General features: G+C 35.5%; 1 protein-coding gene across 1 annotated transcript in view; it reads right to left on the minus strand.

Moving 5' to 3' along the window:
- The window catches only part of CTNND2 (catenin delta 2), a gene marked incomplete at its 3' end in the record, with an annotated part of 536,496 nt that overhangs the window by 359,852 nt on the left and 160,022 nt on the right, over nucleotides 1–16,622 (minus strand). The gene's annotated exons all lie outside the window — the stretch shown is intronic.

Genomic DNA, 16,622 nt, shown 5'->3' on the forward strand with positions numbered 1-16,622 from the left:
TCATACCAATCTTTGTTTTAGTTCTCCCTTGGCAGTGACTTAATAAAGTTCAATCAAACTCTTTCATAACAAACATATTTGGAAATAAATACTGTAATTAAATTTTTTTGAACTACAGCAAAATAATTTGGTTTCTTGCCTCAGGCAGTTAYTGAGCTAATAATTTTCTAAAATCAAAATTGGTACTAATGAAAAAGTCATCTTCCTTTCTAATATTCTTACAGACTTTCTCTATTAAAAAATTAAAAYACTCATATTTTCCAAAGCCTCCCTAAAGGCAAATTGTCTTCTAAATTTCAAGAGTTTCTTTTATAACACAAAGATGACATACTCAATAAAATCTTYCTTCTACACTCTGAGTTTCTATTTAAATAGATATATTCCATCAAGCAGTCTCCAAAAATTGACTGGAGATGAGGCCCTCTCACCTGACTGAAGTTTTCCAGCTCACCAATTTCATTGCTAAAACTCATCAAGTYTAACCATTTTTCTTATTTATAAAGAAAGAAAAAATACCCTCACTTTTTACTGCTTCATCCTTGAAAAGAGCTTTACTGTTTAAGCTTTAGTGTCTCAGCCCCATGGGCTGCCATCATCAACCCATGTAGAAAACAACAATAAAATGAAATCACCCATAGAGGTCATTCCTTTTGTCCTGTGATAATATGAAGAACCAGAAGCCTAGCAATGAATTCCAGAACTTTAACAACCTGAATAAATTGTGAAGTACAAACCAGAATGAATATAGGATATGACAGTCATTTCACATGAGTCAGTGCACAGAGGTGCAGTCTCAAATCYGCAAAGATATCCTCTTGTTTTTACTGAGGAAAAATGACAATGAAAGGAAATTATTGTTTTTTATATACATCTTTTTCAGTAAGGCAAAATCATTTTTTAAAGATGTGAAAAAAGTGTGAAAGGGTAAATGAAACACTATCTGAATGAAAGCACTCTCAAATTAAAACTGAGGGCCAGTGACTGACCTAAGGCTTCTGATTATTCCAGCTCCTTTCTCTCTCTCTCCTTTTTTTCTCTTTCTCTCTCTTTCTTTGTTCCTTCCCTCTTTTCCTTCTTTTCTCCCTTCCTTCCATCCTCCCTCTTTCTTTCCCATTTACTTCCTTGTCCATTTTGTGATAAAACCAACAAACCAAACCAAATTCCGAAATCTGTGAGCTAAAACTTGTTACTCAGCTAATTCTTGAAATAGACTTGTGACTCAAGCTGGATGATTACAACACAAATGCTTATTTAACAGCACCATCTTTTGATTGAAGAAAGTTTCAGTCAAGCTTGATCATCAAAATGATGATGTGACTGACAATTTTCATTCATGGAGTTTTATCACTCTAAAACACCAGCATTACTTATGTGATAGCACAGAACTCAACACTAAAGAAGCACAGAAACAGTCAAACTGTCCGTGCCCCCAATATGATCTCTTGATGACTCAGCCTCAGAAACCCAAGAATGACTGTCACCTTAAGGTTTTGAGATTAAAATAAAGAAGTAAACACAATATATCTTGTAGATTCAGTAGCTATAGCATATTGAAGACTTTCAAGTTGCTATTTCTTCCTCACAACATGATCCTGCATCTGTTTTTCTCCTTTTCAAATACCTACAATTGACACCTCTGATTCATGTGTAGTGTAGAAATATACATTGTTCTCTGTTCATTGTTGTCAGTTTGTAATTTTAAGACTGTTTTGTTGTCCCTGGGGAAAATCCATAGCAAATGTGCCTCAAAACAAGGAAACACAGTAAATATAAGCAGTCAAAATTCTAACATATATCTGAGTTGTTGTATGTTTTCTACACAAACTTTTTTCCAGAAAATAATGGTTTATGGCTTTTGATTCATTTGCTTATTAATTCAGTTCCTGCATTAAAYAAGTCAGGTGATATATATGACATGTAAGTGGAAAAAAAATCGTGCCTTGTTTAGCCTGTTATATCTGCAGKAAAATGATATTTTGCAGGAAACAATCTCTCTCCTGACAGAACTCACTCAATACAAAGAGAAAAACACAATTTAGATTGGACTGATAAAGATTTTACTACAAAAGACATAAATTAGGTGACAATCAAGGAATAAGTATCCATGACTTAATCTCTGAAGCTTGAAGGAGAAGCAATCTCTTATTTATACTGCCAAACCCAATGTTAACAACAAGCTACAGTGACATGAAATGAAGCTTGAAAAGAACTAAAAAACCTTCTTTGGTTTACATGTTTGTATCTCCTACTCATCCTGTGCTGACATAACAACAGCAGTGAGATACAACAATTTTATTCTGAGTTCCAAGGGGCTTCAATTAAAATCACAGTTCGAGTTTACTAAATTCACTTTAAAGATATGAGATTCTTTTCCTTCCAGATGTTGCACTCCAGTAAGGCAAAGTCTACAGACTTACTGGAAGGGACAATGACAAGGAAGATGCAAGATTTCAATCGAGTTAAGCAGAAAGGTTTTAACCAACACAATACTGCTAAAAATACTGCTCTGTTCCTGACAGGCCTGAACCTCAGAGAGGAAGATGATAGTGTAACATACAACAAGATTTTTCTTTGGAAATAAGAAACAGTAGCACCTCCTTATTACAGAAACTGAAATTGATTACTTCACATTACCACGGGACCACTTATGCAAAGTATGCAGGAATAATAGGAGAAACAGTAATCAGAAAATGTGTCATATTGACTTTATAAAACCCGATGTTATCATTTCCTCTTTCCTCAACATGTAAAAATGCTTGTATCTGCAGTGATTGTATGGCTCTTTCTAACTTCAGAATTTTAATACTATGCACTTCAAAAACTGCACCATATTATCCTTTGAAACAGAATGCTCTATAAATTAAGTGCAATAACAGGTCATGTTGTAGGAACCTCAGAATGACAATGCAAAATAAGGAGACACCTTTGTCTGTAATTGCTCAGGGCCTCATTTCCCCATCAGTGAAAGATGGAATGTATTCTTTCATTGTAGTAAAGTCTGTGCTATTAGAAACTGTCATGGAAAAACCAACGAGGTATCTTAAAAATCTACCTTAAATCACAAGACAAGTGGTAATAATTAATAGGACTCAAGGCTGAAAGAAAGTAAAACAAATTACTGAATAGCCAAATGAATAYTAAACCCTTAATACATTAAAGAAGGCAAATGCTGTGGAAAATTGTGCTGTGATCGTGTAACAGGAGATTTTCTGAGTGTGAACAGAAATAGTTTCCTGACAGCTCTTAATCCCAATGACTCAAGTTTCGATCAACTGATTTAATAATCCTAAAYAATTTCTGCAACCATTTTAAAAATTAACAATATCACATTTGTTCCTATTGTCTAAGTGTCACAAAACAGAATGACCAGGAGAATGTCACTCAGCTTCTCTGAAATTCACAAAGCTCTCATTTCCTCACTTTAAAATAATTTTTACCAGCATCTTCATTTACACTTACTCCAGAGCTTTTTCCGTAGGCATTTATCTCTGATGTGAAAGCCTGTCAAATTCCTTTTGAAATGTAAGGATGCTAYATCCTCTAAATTTTCCTTATCTTTCTTACCACTAGTATCTTCAAAGAACTCAAACAGATTAGCTCAGCATGACCTCTTCTGCCTGAATTCATGCTGGATATCCTTTATCAAACTGTTTTACTAGGTGTTATTCTGACACATCTTTCTCAAAATAGGGGCTTTGGAATATTGTTTCTTCATTTTACTCTCCCTTCAAACAACTATTGTACCATCTAAGAAACCTGAAGCATTCATTGAATATCTAATTAATCTTCATAACAGCAAGTGAGAGTCAAGCTCAGGTTTTTTGTTTTTTTTTTTTTTTTTAAATTTTATATTTTGCAGATAATGCATATATTTTATAAAGACTATACCTACTCTCATTGCACTGCATCTCAGATGTCTGCACACAATTTCTGGACCTGTTTCTTGCCTATTTTGCCAGCACCATCTAGCTTCAGGTAGCAAGTAAGTTGGCCTATGTTTTTGATAAAAATCCACAGATAAATATTCTGTGGAACAGAATTTCTCCACSTGTACTTTTTAAGCAGCCAATGCTATTTGAGTCAGTGTTGTAATGCAAAAGAACCATACTCAGAACACCACTCAGGGCCTGAGATTTTCCAAACTCTTCTCCTGAGYTGCATTTCACTACAATTGCACAGGACTGATAACTATTTGTAGCTATTTCTAGCAATCATTTCAGGGTAGCAAACCTACCTTGACATAGCTCCCACCAGATGGAGGAGCACATTCACATAAAACTGCACACAAGCAGACAAAGCAGGATAAGCAGGAGCACAGACACAGAACAGAAGCAAGACCACTGGTCTTACAAAAAAGAGAGAGAGTTTCTATGGAAAGCCAAACCACAGAAAAGACCTGGTTGGTATTACAAACAACTAGAGTTCTAGTTCCCTCTTTAATTGTGTGACTTTTTCTTATATCACTTTACCCTCTTGCCTCTCAAAATCCCTATCACTGGCAATACATCTATGTTTATTCTCTATATAGAACAAAACATCTCACACCACATTTTCAGCTATAATGCTACACATTTAGTCCTTTTTGTATGGTGACTAGCTTATGTTTTTCTTTGCCTCTTATTCCAATTAGAAATTCTRCTTCTCATGTGTGCTGTCACCAGTTTACTGGTTCTCTCTATTTCATTCTTTATGCTAATTCTACACCAATACTACTAAATAATAGTGTTCAGTCACTTTCTCTTCTTTGCATTTTAATATTCTCAGTGTGTTCTTAACTACAATAAGCTACAATTATTTTTTTCCCTTTCTCACATATTTTAGTTTTTCAGTRTGACTTTCAGGTATGGATTACTCAACACTTAATATCTCTTTACTTTCCAATACAGATCTTTCAGATGTTACTGAGTTTTCCTCAGCTCATTCCATTTTCCCTCACACACTGTTTTCAGAAATCAAGTATTTTCCTATTACTGCTTACAGAGCCCATTTTTGGTACATTAAATTCTAGGTGCTCTCCCAGATGAACTGTATTTATCGTACTTGACTCATAGCCAGTAATTTTCTATGTCCAGGGTAGCTTTTGACTGTATTGATTGTTCAGCATTCTGCATTTGAGACTGAAATTGCATTTTCAGCTAGGTTATACCGTCAAGAAGCCTGGCTCCCATTTCTGAGAGGGAATATCCCTACATAAGAGGAAGAGCTTCTGGCCTGCTTTACTCCCCAGCATCTGATGGCCAGAGAATTCTGCCAGCTTTGATTAGCACAGAGTCAGAAAAGGACATTCATTGGCATAACTGGAGCTGAGTTCCAGACCAAATGGCAAAGCTTCTTTATTCTCCCCTTATATTATTCTCTCCCCTCTCTCTCTCTCTCAATCCTCTCCCTTTCTTTTCATTGCACCCTTCTTTTTTGCACACTCCTGCCTCTTAACTTCCTACTTCCTTTTTATCTATTTAAAACCAAGGAAACACTCTTTCCAGCTCTTTCATTCTACTGGAAGAGGATGCTATCCAGCATCCAACACTGCCACAAGCTTTAACTCAGTGTCCCACCTTGGGGTTCCCTCAGGACATCTCRCAGGGAAGCGGAGGAGGCTGACAATGCCCTCGCACAACCCTTGGGCAGAATATTCTTGGTACCAGYTAGACCCCGCTGTGTGTACTGAGAAACTCCTGCTAAGCTGTTGTGCTTATGAGATCATTTGTGGGAACACAGTGAACAAGAGTTGCTTGTCTTTATCCCTATTCTGTATTTAGCTGTCACCAATAACCTTTTTTTGTGCCAACTGTTCAGTGTTTGAAACCATTGTTCTTCTTTTCTGCTTTTGCTTCCTGCCAGATTTTTCTACTACCCTTATAATTACCTACTTGAATGAATTTTTTTTACTACCAATGTGAAATGAACTGGTTTAAATGAGCAAGTTGTTACACAATCCGAAGATACGGGTTAAAGCTAGATTTCATAATACCAGTACTTACATATATTGATGATTATACTCATATTTCATAACATAAAAAAATAACTATAAGAACCTCTTAATAGTATCTAATCCTTAAGAATGGAAGTATTATATTATTTTGCAATCAAGTTTAAATACCTAAATCAAATTAAACTGGGTGACTAACCAGAATATAGTGAAGTGTGACACTTGCAGGTAAAGTAGGCCTTTTGGTATTATTCTCTACACCCCTGCTTGAAAAAAAAACTTATAATAGCRAAGCATTCTTTCCACTTTTCATCTTTTTTTCAGGAACAAACTCACATGTATGTATATGTGGTCACACCTTCCTTCCCCCACACACTAGATCCAGCTTCTTTACCCATTTAATGTGATGTCCCAGGCTTCATACCATCAGCATTTTCCAATCAGTTCTTCTTCATTGTGTTTCTGGGTTGGTATGTTGAAAATAAACAGCTGAGCTAACAAAATTTATGYTCTAGGACCAAACCCAAAATTGGATCTCCACTGGGGACAGCCTGATTAAAGGAATAATTTTGTACTCTGATTTCAATAGCAAGCATCAGTCCTCAGCTTCACAGAAATGTCAAAAGTGTTAAAAAGAAAACTCCCAATCATAAACGTAGGTTACTTTGTCATATTTTTGCTTTTATTTGAGGAATTTGATACATCCAAACTTCCAAATTAGGAAAAAAAAACAAGCCACTAAACAGAAAACAAACAAAAAAAAACTTAAAAAACCAAAACAAAAAAAAAAAAAACCAAAACCAAAACCAAAACAATCAACCCTCCCCAATGAAACAAACAAACAAAAAAAACCAAACAACTTCCCAAAAAAAAACCCCACCAAAATTACCCTTAATTCTGAACAAATCTTATGCAAAGTCTATTTTTTTCTTTTTCTTTTTTGTAATCATATGAGAGGTAAGATTGTAGAAGACAGCAAATCTTTTTTTAATAAGGATTCTACTCCTTTCTAAAGATTTGCAATTTTTTTATATGGAGAGAAACATTCTGGCAATGACATGATTCCATGAAAAAATAAGAGTTAAAATTTCAATTTTAACAAGATTTTTTGTTCTTCCAATGATTTATCACATTAAAATGTAAACTTCCTAATGTACTCACTGGCTCAAAATCCAGCAGTGCTTATTTATTTATTTTACTAGTACAGTCCTGTTTGGATTTCATTGAATACCTGCAGCAGTTTCTCAATCATTCATGTAAAAAGCAAAAAATCCCCATCCTGAGTGAGCATCCACACATCCACACACACACAACCCCCACCAATAAACTAAAAAACTCTACACACCAGGCTTATCACTTCTCTACCATTTGTTGTGGAGTAAAAAGATAAAAAAWTTGCTTCTGTCTCAGCCAAGATTACCAATTCAGCTTATAAAATCTAAAAACAAACCCATGTTTATTTGAAGTTCTAAAGAGTTATTTAAACTGCCCTTTTAATGTTCTCTCTTAGGCATTCCACATCTTTCAAACACCTTCTTGCATAAATATTGATTGTAGTATATAGAGATGCTTTTTGTTCTTGTTCATGGTTCTTTGATTTAAATAAAAATGAAATTAAGTCAATAAGTTTTAAAACTCTTTTTCTACTATTTTTTCTATCGCTCAGAAAAATTTACTTCCTTTAGTCAGTAATCATTAAGACACATTTAATTTTACTTTTAAATGGCTGGAAACGGATACAACTGCTAACTACAGAAATGAACAAGGAAGGTCTTACCTAGTGAGGTTGGGGACAAAATTAAGGGCTACCAATAGGTGGCTCAAGAACTAAATGAAAAATTCACTCAATTTTTAGAAAGGACAAMTGTTTAAGAAGGAGTAAAGGAGAATGACAAGTGGAACAGAAACAAACAGCAACATCCAAATTGGAAAAAAGTATTGAAGAAAAAGTCATAGAGCTTATCATGTTCAAACCAAGACAAGGTGAAATTTAATGACTGAATACTGAGGCAGCTAATACAGTGTTACTCAATAACGAAGAGCAGCCAGTGCATTGAGTGACTGCAAAACATCATAACTGGGTTTCAGAAAGTGAAAAACATCTTACAGACAACTAGAGGGACATTGAAACACTTGTGTTCATGACACAGACCAAGTGGTATTTTGTGCTTTTGATGCCTTGCTTTGTGAACGATTTAGGAGCCCTTTAGCTGTGTGTCTGGATCCCTTRGCTCAAGCTGCAAGGGGAGTGCTTTCTAGAGCCTCAGCAGCACCATTTCCTCTGCTGTTCTCATGCAATCGCTCTTGTGGTATTATTCCTCTGTCCTTTTACCAGCTGTTTACCCCAACAGTGTTCTTGTGGTGGCTGTCAAGGGCAGAACTATCACTGGTCACTCCTTCCTTCACCTCTGTTCATTGTAGCTMGCGGTTTACCTTTGGGCAATCAATATATGCACGCACAGAGCTTAACAGCGTGAGGTCCACTCAGCACTCCTCCTCCTCCTGCCTACTGTGGGAGTTTGTCCTTTCTCTCTCATTCCCTCTCCTCTTTTCTTCTTTTCCCATTTTCTCCCAAAGTAATTAACTCATCATTAGAGTCAGTATGTGGCTCATAAGTCACAGATCTCTGTATCAGTACATATGTACTCTCTTGTTTCCCTTTTCTACACACTATCTAGTGACTGAAGACAGGACACTGAGGTGGGTAGATCTTTGCACAAACTTCGTGTAATGCTGATTACATAAAGTACAAATTGCAGTGCTTTAAATCAGTGAACCTAATCCTTTTATATTATGAAGGATTACTGTGTAATAAAATTAGTCTGAACAGTGACATTTGAATTCTTATTAATATATTACTACTCAAGGGATGGTGAAAATATTTTGTAGTAAGTAACTATATCCATTTTGTCTTCCAAAACAAAAGACTTTACAAAGTTAATCTGAATTAAGCATTCATTTTAAAACACAGTACACACCATAGGATAATCTTGACGGTATGTACATGATAATTTTTGTRACAGTTTATCAAACCTTATTTACTTTTTACTTGAGTCTGAGCTTTCATAGCTTCAGTTTCCAGAGTYTGGATGATTTACTTCTGGTGGACTGACTACAGAATAACCCTGTTATCAGATATCTTTCTTTCTAGGAAGGTAGCTTTTTTCATGTTCTTGATAAACTAATGAGATCAAATTCCATGAATCACCAGAGGAAGTTTTCTTGATCTTTGGTCATTCTTATTCTTGAAATACTTTTAAATTTATCAGCATCTTCCCTGAACTATTGACAAGTAAGAACTAGTCAGTCCTGTAGGACTTGAATTAAAAACCAAGACACTTAAAATAATCCCTCCTAAATCACAACTAAATAACACACTTGGCTTCAAAGTCACACTTGGAACTGTCCTATCCTGACTTCCAATCATTTCYCCAATGAAACTGACTACTTTTAAGTATGCTCTGAAATCTTTGTGCATACAAGATACAAAGATATATCTATATAATGATACCAATCTCGCTCTCTCTCTCTAGCTATATAACATGCATGACTTCTTTGTCACTTCTGAGATAATACTGATTAACCTGTCTGTAAATTTACTAGACATGACTACTCCTTCACCAACAATAAGCCTTTTCAAATTGTAGTATTCATCTTTAAGGTACCTGCAAATATCCAAAGCAACAAGCTTATTCTGTCATCTGGGACACTACTGAAAAAAAAAAAAAAAACCTAGCAGAAAAAAAGAGGAAGGTTTTGCTGTCCACTCTACGTATATGCATTTAAAGGCTTTTTCCTSATACATCTGAAATTCATCAAACGTCTGTTTTTAAACTATTTAATGCATGCTATTTTTATTTCTTAGCAGAGATATAATATTAAATCAAGTGTATTAGGAAAGCCTATTCTACTTTCTGTCATGTTTATTAATGCAATTTGAATTTTTTTTTAAGAAGTATCTTCATCTCATTTTTTCAGCTCTAATTAAACAGAAACTATTCTGTTTCCTCKTTGAACAGTGCAGTAGTAATACTAATAACAACCAAAAAACACCCCTGTTAATTGAAGTAACTTTTTGACTGTTAATATGCTGTGCAATATGAACTCCTATTATACTAAAAAAACCCACTCTTTTATTGCCTTAATTTTCCTTATTACAATTCTGTTTATAGCTCTTACCTGCTATTTTCTAAATGTTTCAGATTGCATCAGATTGTATTTACATACAATGGCTTGAACTTTCAATCTATTTGGATGTTTACACATATTTTTAAACTGCCTTCAGATTCAATTTTCTTGATGCTGCTCTTTTCTATCCCAGTTTATTTCTAATTGGCATTATGTTCTAGCTATCTTGAAAATTAATTGCTTCCCAATTATTAATTCTTTTTCTTTCTTAAATACTTTCTTCCAAATAATATGCCWTATAATGATTTTCACTGCTATGAAATCACCTATTTAGAAATAGCATCTCTAGTTCCTATTAACTTGGTTTTAATCTATTTCAATGCAATAAACAATAATCTGACATTTTATAGAGATCATTTCATTAACCTTTATTTAACAGGTCAGATGCAAAAAGCACCTTTCAATCATTAACTTAAGCTTAAAAAGTAATCTCTCCACACGTACAATCTGAGAACTCTAAGAATACTCTCTCTTGCCAGTCACAATTTGTTGTGGCAGGATGGGGTTTTTAGTTGCGATTTTCTGAGCTACTTTTAACTCTGTGGAATATAACCACAGATGAAAGAAACCTTAAAACCTATCTCACTCACTGATATTTCAAGTCTCTGCATTTCTTCTGTGTTCTTCATTCACCTTCATAGGATTTTCTCATTTTTGCTCTTAGCCAGTTTCACAAAACACTGTTCTTATTTTGTGCAAAGGAATTTTGATGTATCCCATCCCATAGACAAGCAGATTTTCACTGTTACAAATTATTCACAAGAATAAGAATCAAAAAAAGAATGGCATAATTGGGAATTTCCATTTTAGTACACATAATTGATACAAAATGCTTTCCTATTCAAGAGAAACCTGCCATTAAAAGTAAAACCAACCCAGCTCCTAGTTGATTACTTCGACAAGGAAGAAGAGAGTTAGAAATACCAAATGTAGAACCCATCTTGGAAAATGMGTTGTCTAAAGCATCAATATGGAAGATGTATCACAGAGAAGAGATTTTAATAAGTGTCACAGTCAGTGGCAAATCACCTTTACAACTCTATGAAAAAGGACCCCATGACACTTAAATCATTTATTAAAGAAAGAAAGTGATAGACAAGCTAAGAGTCTTCCTAAGGACACCATGATGGATAAAGCCGACATTATAAGGAGTACGGCAATACCAAAAAAGACAAAAGAGATGGAAATATTTCTTTGAAATTTATTTCTGTTGCTGAGTGTTGCATCCAAAATATAGAACTGAATATATTCTCCATGTAATGAATAAAAGGGATTAGGACTGTTTCACTTCCCTTGTAACATYGTAAAGAACAAAACACCTGAGATAYTCTTTGCACTCTTCTCAAATACACTGATAAACTATTGCAATTCTGTTGTATTTCACTTCAGTTGAKTAGGGTCATCATTTTTAAGCCACATGACTTAATAAGTGTGCTTAATTTGAATTTCCRTAACTGAAACACCATAAAAATCTTCCAATTCTGTGGGCAACTTGAGAAAAGGAGGGGAAGCTAAAATAAGTTTGAGCAATTTTATGTTTATTCCTATCTTCTAAAGGGATTTGAGATGAAAAACAGTTAGAAAACACACTGTGGGATGAAAGAAGATCAATGAAGGCTGAAAAACAATTTAATTGTCATTATAAGCTGTAGTAAAATAGAGGTCAATTAAATGAGTGAATTGCAAAGAAATATACATGTAATASTAATATTAAGCATTTATTTAACACTAGAGAAGTGCTTTGCAAACAATTAATTAGTCTATACAAAGAACAAATTACATTGACTGGGGGAGACCAAGGTTAAGAAAGCCAGAAAATTGATTTAATTCCATCTTTTATTTCATTTTTGTTTTGCAGAGCATTCATTTTATTGTACTACCAAACAAGTYACCTTAGAGTAGGAAATTAAGAAGACAAGGAGAATTGACTATGGCTCAACAGGTTTGAACCACTATCTCATTTTAAARCACTCTTTTTATCTCTTGATTACTAGCTTATACACACCTGACACTGTTTTATTAAACAAATGGAGAAATTCAAGTGTCCGAAAAAGACGATACAAGTGAAGTAACCTTTAAGCTTGCAAAGAAATATTTCATGTTTGCACAGTAAACTGTTAAGAAAACAAAAGACAAATTTATGTAAATGTAGATTTTTAGTCAAGCCTATTATGATCTGAGCCTGTGATTCAAATGTARTTTGAAACTGTGTAAACCCATTAAACAGCTTAGATTGCCAGAAACATTACAGTGAATGCAAGTGTAAAGGAAGTAAAAACAAGGGTGCTGGAAGTCCAGTGCTTGAACACGTATTTAAGAAAAATGCTATCTGGAAAACTTAATTMAACAGAGATGTTTTGTGCTTGTTGGGTGTTTGGGTTTTTGTTGTGCTTTTTAAAAAAAATTTACAGGAAATGGTAATTTCTCCATTCTTTTGGTAGAATACAATCATACCAGCAAAATATGCTTTTCTGCCATTTTCTCCCCATTTCTGAGAGAGGCTGTGAGTACATTAGCAATCCCATTTGGACAAATAGTGCAGTCTCAAACCCATATTCTCTGGTTCACTTCACTGTGTTTCCTATGTGCTTGCTCAGTTCTCAGAGAAGTCTGGAGAACAAATTAGATTTTAGAAAAAGCAACTAGAAGTACTGCACCAAAGTGCCCTACAACTTTGATGGGGATAATTAGGTCCAAACTCCTACAGAGCTGACACTGCCACATGAAACTTCAACACCACTAAAAGTTTGTAAAGCAAAGCAAACATGAGGAGGCTCCTGCAACTGCCAATGACTGAAAGCCCTCAACTTATTCTTCAACTCTGTTGYTCCTTCTTCAGTCACACACGTTTTCTGCTCCTTCTTAAAGAAAGCCTTTCTTTTCTTTACCTGCACTTTCTTCTACTGCAATCAACCCTGRTTAAACTAATTTTTGCTACTATTACTTATTATCGTTTTCTGKGTTTAACTCTTCCGTAAGTCAGTGGCTACCTCTTCCCACTCTTGGAAAAAAGACAAGTGACTTTGTGCCCCAATGATATGATATTACTTATGTATCTTAACCTCTAAAAGAGGACWGCAAGCATCTTGGTCAGTGGCTTAGCTTGATTACAGCACCAGCAGCTTTCTAACTCATGACTGCAGTCTAGTGGGAGAGGAATGTTTCATTAWACATAAAAAGGTGATGCCAAGTTTCTTGAAAACAAGGAATAATAATCATAATCCAACAAGTAAAAATGTTTGAGGTATGACTTTAATCTACTGAAAAGAGGGTTCAGATCACTGAACCCTCCAGCTTAAAAGGGATGAGCTGAGCTCTGCAGGTTGATTGAGCCCAAACTTCAAGGCTTGCCATGAGGGAGAACCTGAAAAGAGCACACCATCCATCACTGAAGTATTACTCCTACATGCATTCCCTTCCATGTTTATCCTTATGTGGGTGACAAAGAAAGCACAGACCAGCTGTGACAATGCATCATCATGAGTTGGGAAGTGCATGGCCACTCAGCAAATTGCTCCCTTTACCCTCGTGGTAGATGCAACACGGCACTTGGTCAGTAACTGCGCCGTGCAGAGAAACATTTTGTAGAATAGAAAAGGTTTCTGTGTGAAGACTCTTCAGACCAAAACTGTGACCTTTTGCTTGGTGATTATCCATCCCAAGGYAGAAGATCCACAGCCCCTCACAGGAGAGAGGTGATCCCTCCTGAGAGCTGGATRCAGTGTGGAAAATAAGATGGAAACTCTTCTCTCACTCAGCAGAGAGAGATAAAAAGACTCCCTTGTTGAGAGGGTTCTCTTCCTCAGGCCTCATTAACTAGTTCTGCCCTTGAAGAAACTGCCGTCTGAAGCAGCTTGGGGGAAGCATTTCGACTATGAGAAAAAAAGTGAGGAGAATAGGCTTTATTTTAAATCAAGAAACTGCCCTCTCTCCCAAGCCATKGACATTACATTCACACCCTTTTCAAATCTCCTCCTTTCCATTCTGTCTTGCAACACCTACATGCAGTCCCTCTGCTGACAAGCAAAGCCTTTTCCCCTTGCTCCTGAGCAGGGACTTTGCTCCCAAAGTTCTTTAGTTTGCTTTGAACTCCCACCTCCTTTCYTTGGGCAGTGACTTGCAGAGCTCCGAGCTAGCAACCAGCTACTTAGATCTACTGCTACACTGAGAGTTTAAACATAGAAACTGTGGGACTGTGCCAGAGGATACTGCTGAGGCTTCTGGACCTCTGCCCTGAGCGGTAGAATTCAGTGGGGGAAAGAATTACCATCAGGTAAGGGATTACCTGTGAGAATTCATCAAATCTATAAGCTCTGCTGCACTGCATCATCCAAGGCTGCTGAAAGAGCTGGCTGAARTCAYAGCAAAGCCAGTCAGCYCCATTTCAGCTCAAGGGAAAATCAYGGAGCAAGTTCTCTTGGAGCAAGTTTCTGGGACATGAAGGACAAAGGTCTATTTCAGCAGGAGGTYGAAGTAAATTCCTATTAAGGTGCCTTTCAGCCTGAATATCATCTGCAAAATTCAGAGATTTATGCCACTGACATTGTTTCCTATACAGGAAAATAAAAGGCACTGAAGCAAGTGTCCAGAGAATGGAAGCAYGACCATTATAGAAAGATCTAAATACACAAGACCTATGGAGTGCACCAATGACTATAACTGATTAAAAAAATACCAGCTATGAGCTCATTTTCTGAAATCTCATTAGCAAGGTGCATAAACCAAATCACAACTAGAAAGACATACATCTGCATGAATGATTTTGGTAGATAATATGTATGTACTGTCAAGCAATGTAGAAGCTTAGCATCAAAAAAACAAAAAAAACCAAAAAAAAAAAAAAAAAAAAAACCCAAAAAAACAAAAACCAACCAAAACCCACAAGAGTTATAGCTTTTTTTTTTCCCTCTTCTCTTACAAGTATCAGATACTGATCCTCATAAGCATAAATAAACCTTTTTGAGCTGAAAATTTCATTGTTAGAAATTATAAGCACTGAAAATTCTACATAGGTGAGACCAGATGACAGTACCAAAGGAGCACTGAGCACTTGTATAAAGCTGATACCAAGATGCCTTCAGGCTCCTGGAGACTGTGATATGACAGAATGCCACTCCTAATGTCTGTACAGACAGTGGGAGCACAGTGACAGCAGTCCCTAGAATGACRCTTTCTTTGCACCACTGTCACTGGATGGCTGAAACAAAACTAATGAAGGAAGGAGAAATGGGCAGGGGGGAGAAATCCTGTTGACGTCAAACCACTTTTTTATGATGACCAAGAAAATAAAATCCTGYGTGTTAGTAGGCTCCCCATTACCACTTCCACACAACACTTGAAGCAGGATTAMATAAAGATAAAACTGAAAATTAAGTTGACCTGCTTCTTCCTTGTCCTTTCACCAACAGTGCTATTAACTCTTCATCTTTTCAGGTTCTCTGTGATATTATGTCCTAAGACCAGACAAAAACTGTTTTATTCTTCAGGGAGATTCCTCCCCGAATCAACACACAATAATCTCTGCTTAAGCAGTGTGTATACTTCATTTAGCAGCCCCACTCAAAAGCTTTATACTAACAAGAACTCTTTTGAAAATATAAAAACTTCAACATGTCAAAATAAGCTTGCTTCTACATTTCTTTTTCCATTTGATCTGACATTTGCCCATGTAATATATTATTCCATGTATAACAAATTTTTCCTCTTGAATTTTTGGGGGTTTTCACTGGGTTTTGATAGGTTTGCTTTTTGTTTTGTTTCAGGTTTTTTCGTACCTATTATCATGCCTCTTTTTCTCTCTGAAAGTCCTGTTTTTTTAAAAAAAATGCCTTATGTTAAAAATACTGCCTTTTTCTCCTTGGCAACATCACTTTTTTCCCTTTCTTCAGTTGCTAAATTCAGAATTGTTTTATTTGGCTTAACTAAGTTTGCAAAAATTGGGGAGACATCAAGATATGGGTTTTTTTGAGTATTTTATGAAGGGTTAGGAGCAGAGTGCCACTGAAACAATGGTTATTATAAGAAGCCATGACTASTTAATTATTATGTTTTTAGTAGTATTAGCATTAGTAGTATTATTATTAAGAGAGCAGAACTAAAGAGCTTAGGTTTGGCCAAGTATTAAAAATAYGAATGCTCATATGAATTCTTTGTCCACCTAAAAATGTATTGGGAGATAGAAAGAGACATTATAGCACTCACTGTACTACTGGCTGAAAACAGGGTTGAGGCAGAATAATCTAAAACTGAAGTACTGTCAATACTTTTACATATGAGAAAGAACATGCTTGCAATTGAGTTAATCAAACATTTGCGCAAAAAAAGTTTGAGGTGAAAAAATGACATATTAATKGTGATAATAATTTAGTTGTAGAGTTACTTCTGCTTTTGGACTCCAGGGATGAATGAGATGACTTAATAGGACTCCTCTAGCTCAATTTTATAAATTATTYTATGAAACAAACCAAATGAAACAATGTCAAATGACAGATTATACTAATCTTTA

Source organism: Malurus melanocephalus, unplaced genomic scaffold (genome assembly GCF_030028575.1).
Source record: "Malurus melanocephalus ecotype Western Australia unplaced genomic scaffold, MMel_1.1 scaffold_25, whole genome shotgun sequence".
Classification (NCBI taxonomy): Eukaryota; Metazoa; Chordata; class Aves; order Passeriformes; family Maluridae; genus Malurus; species Malurus melanocephalus.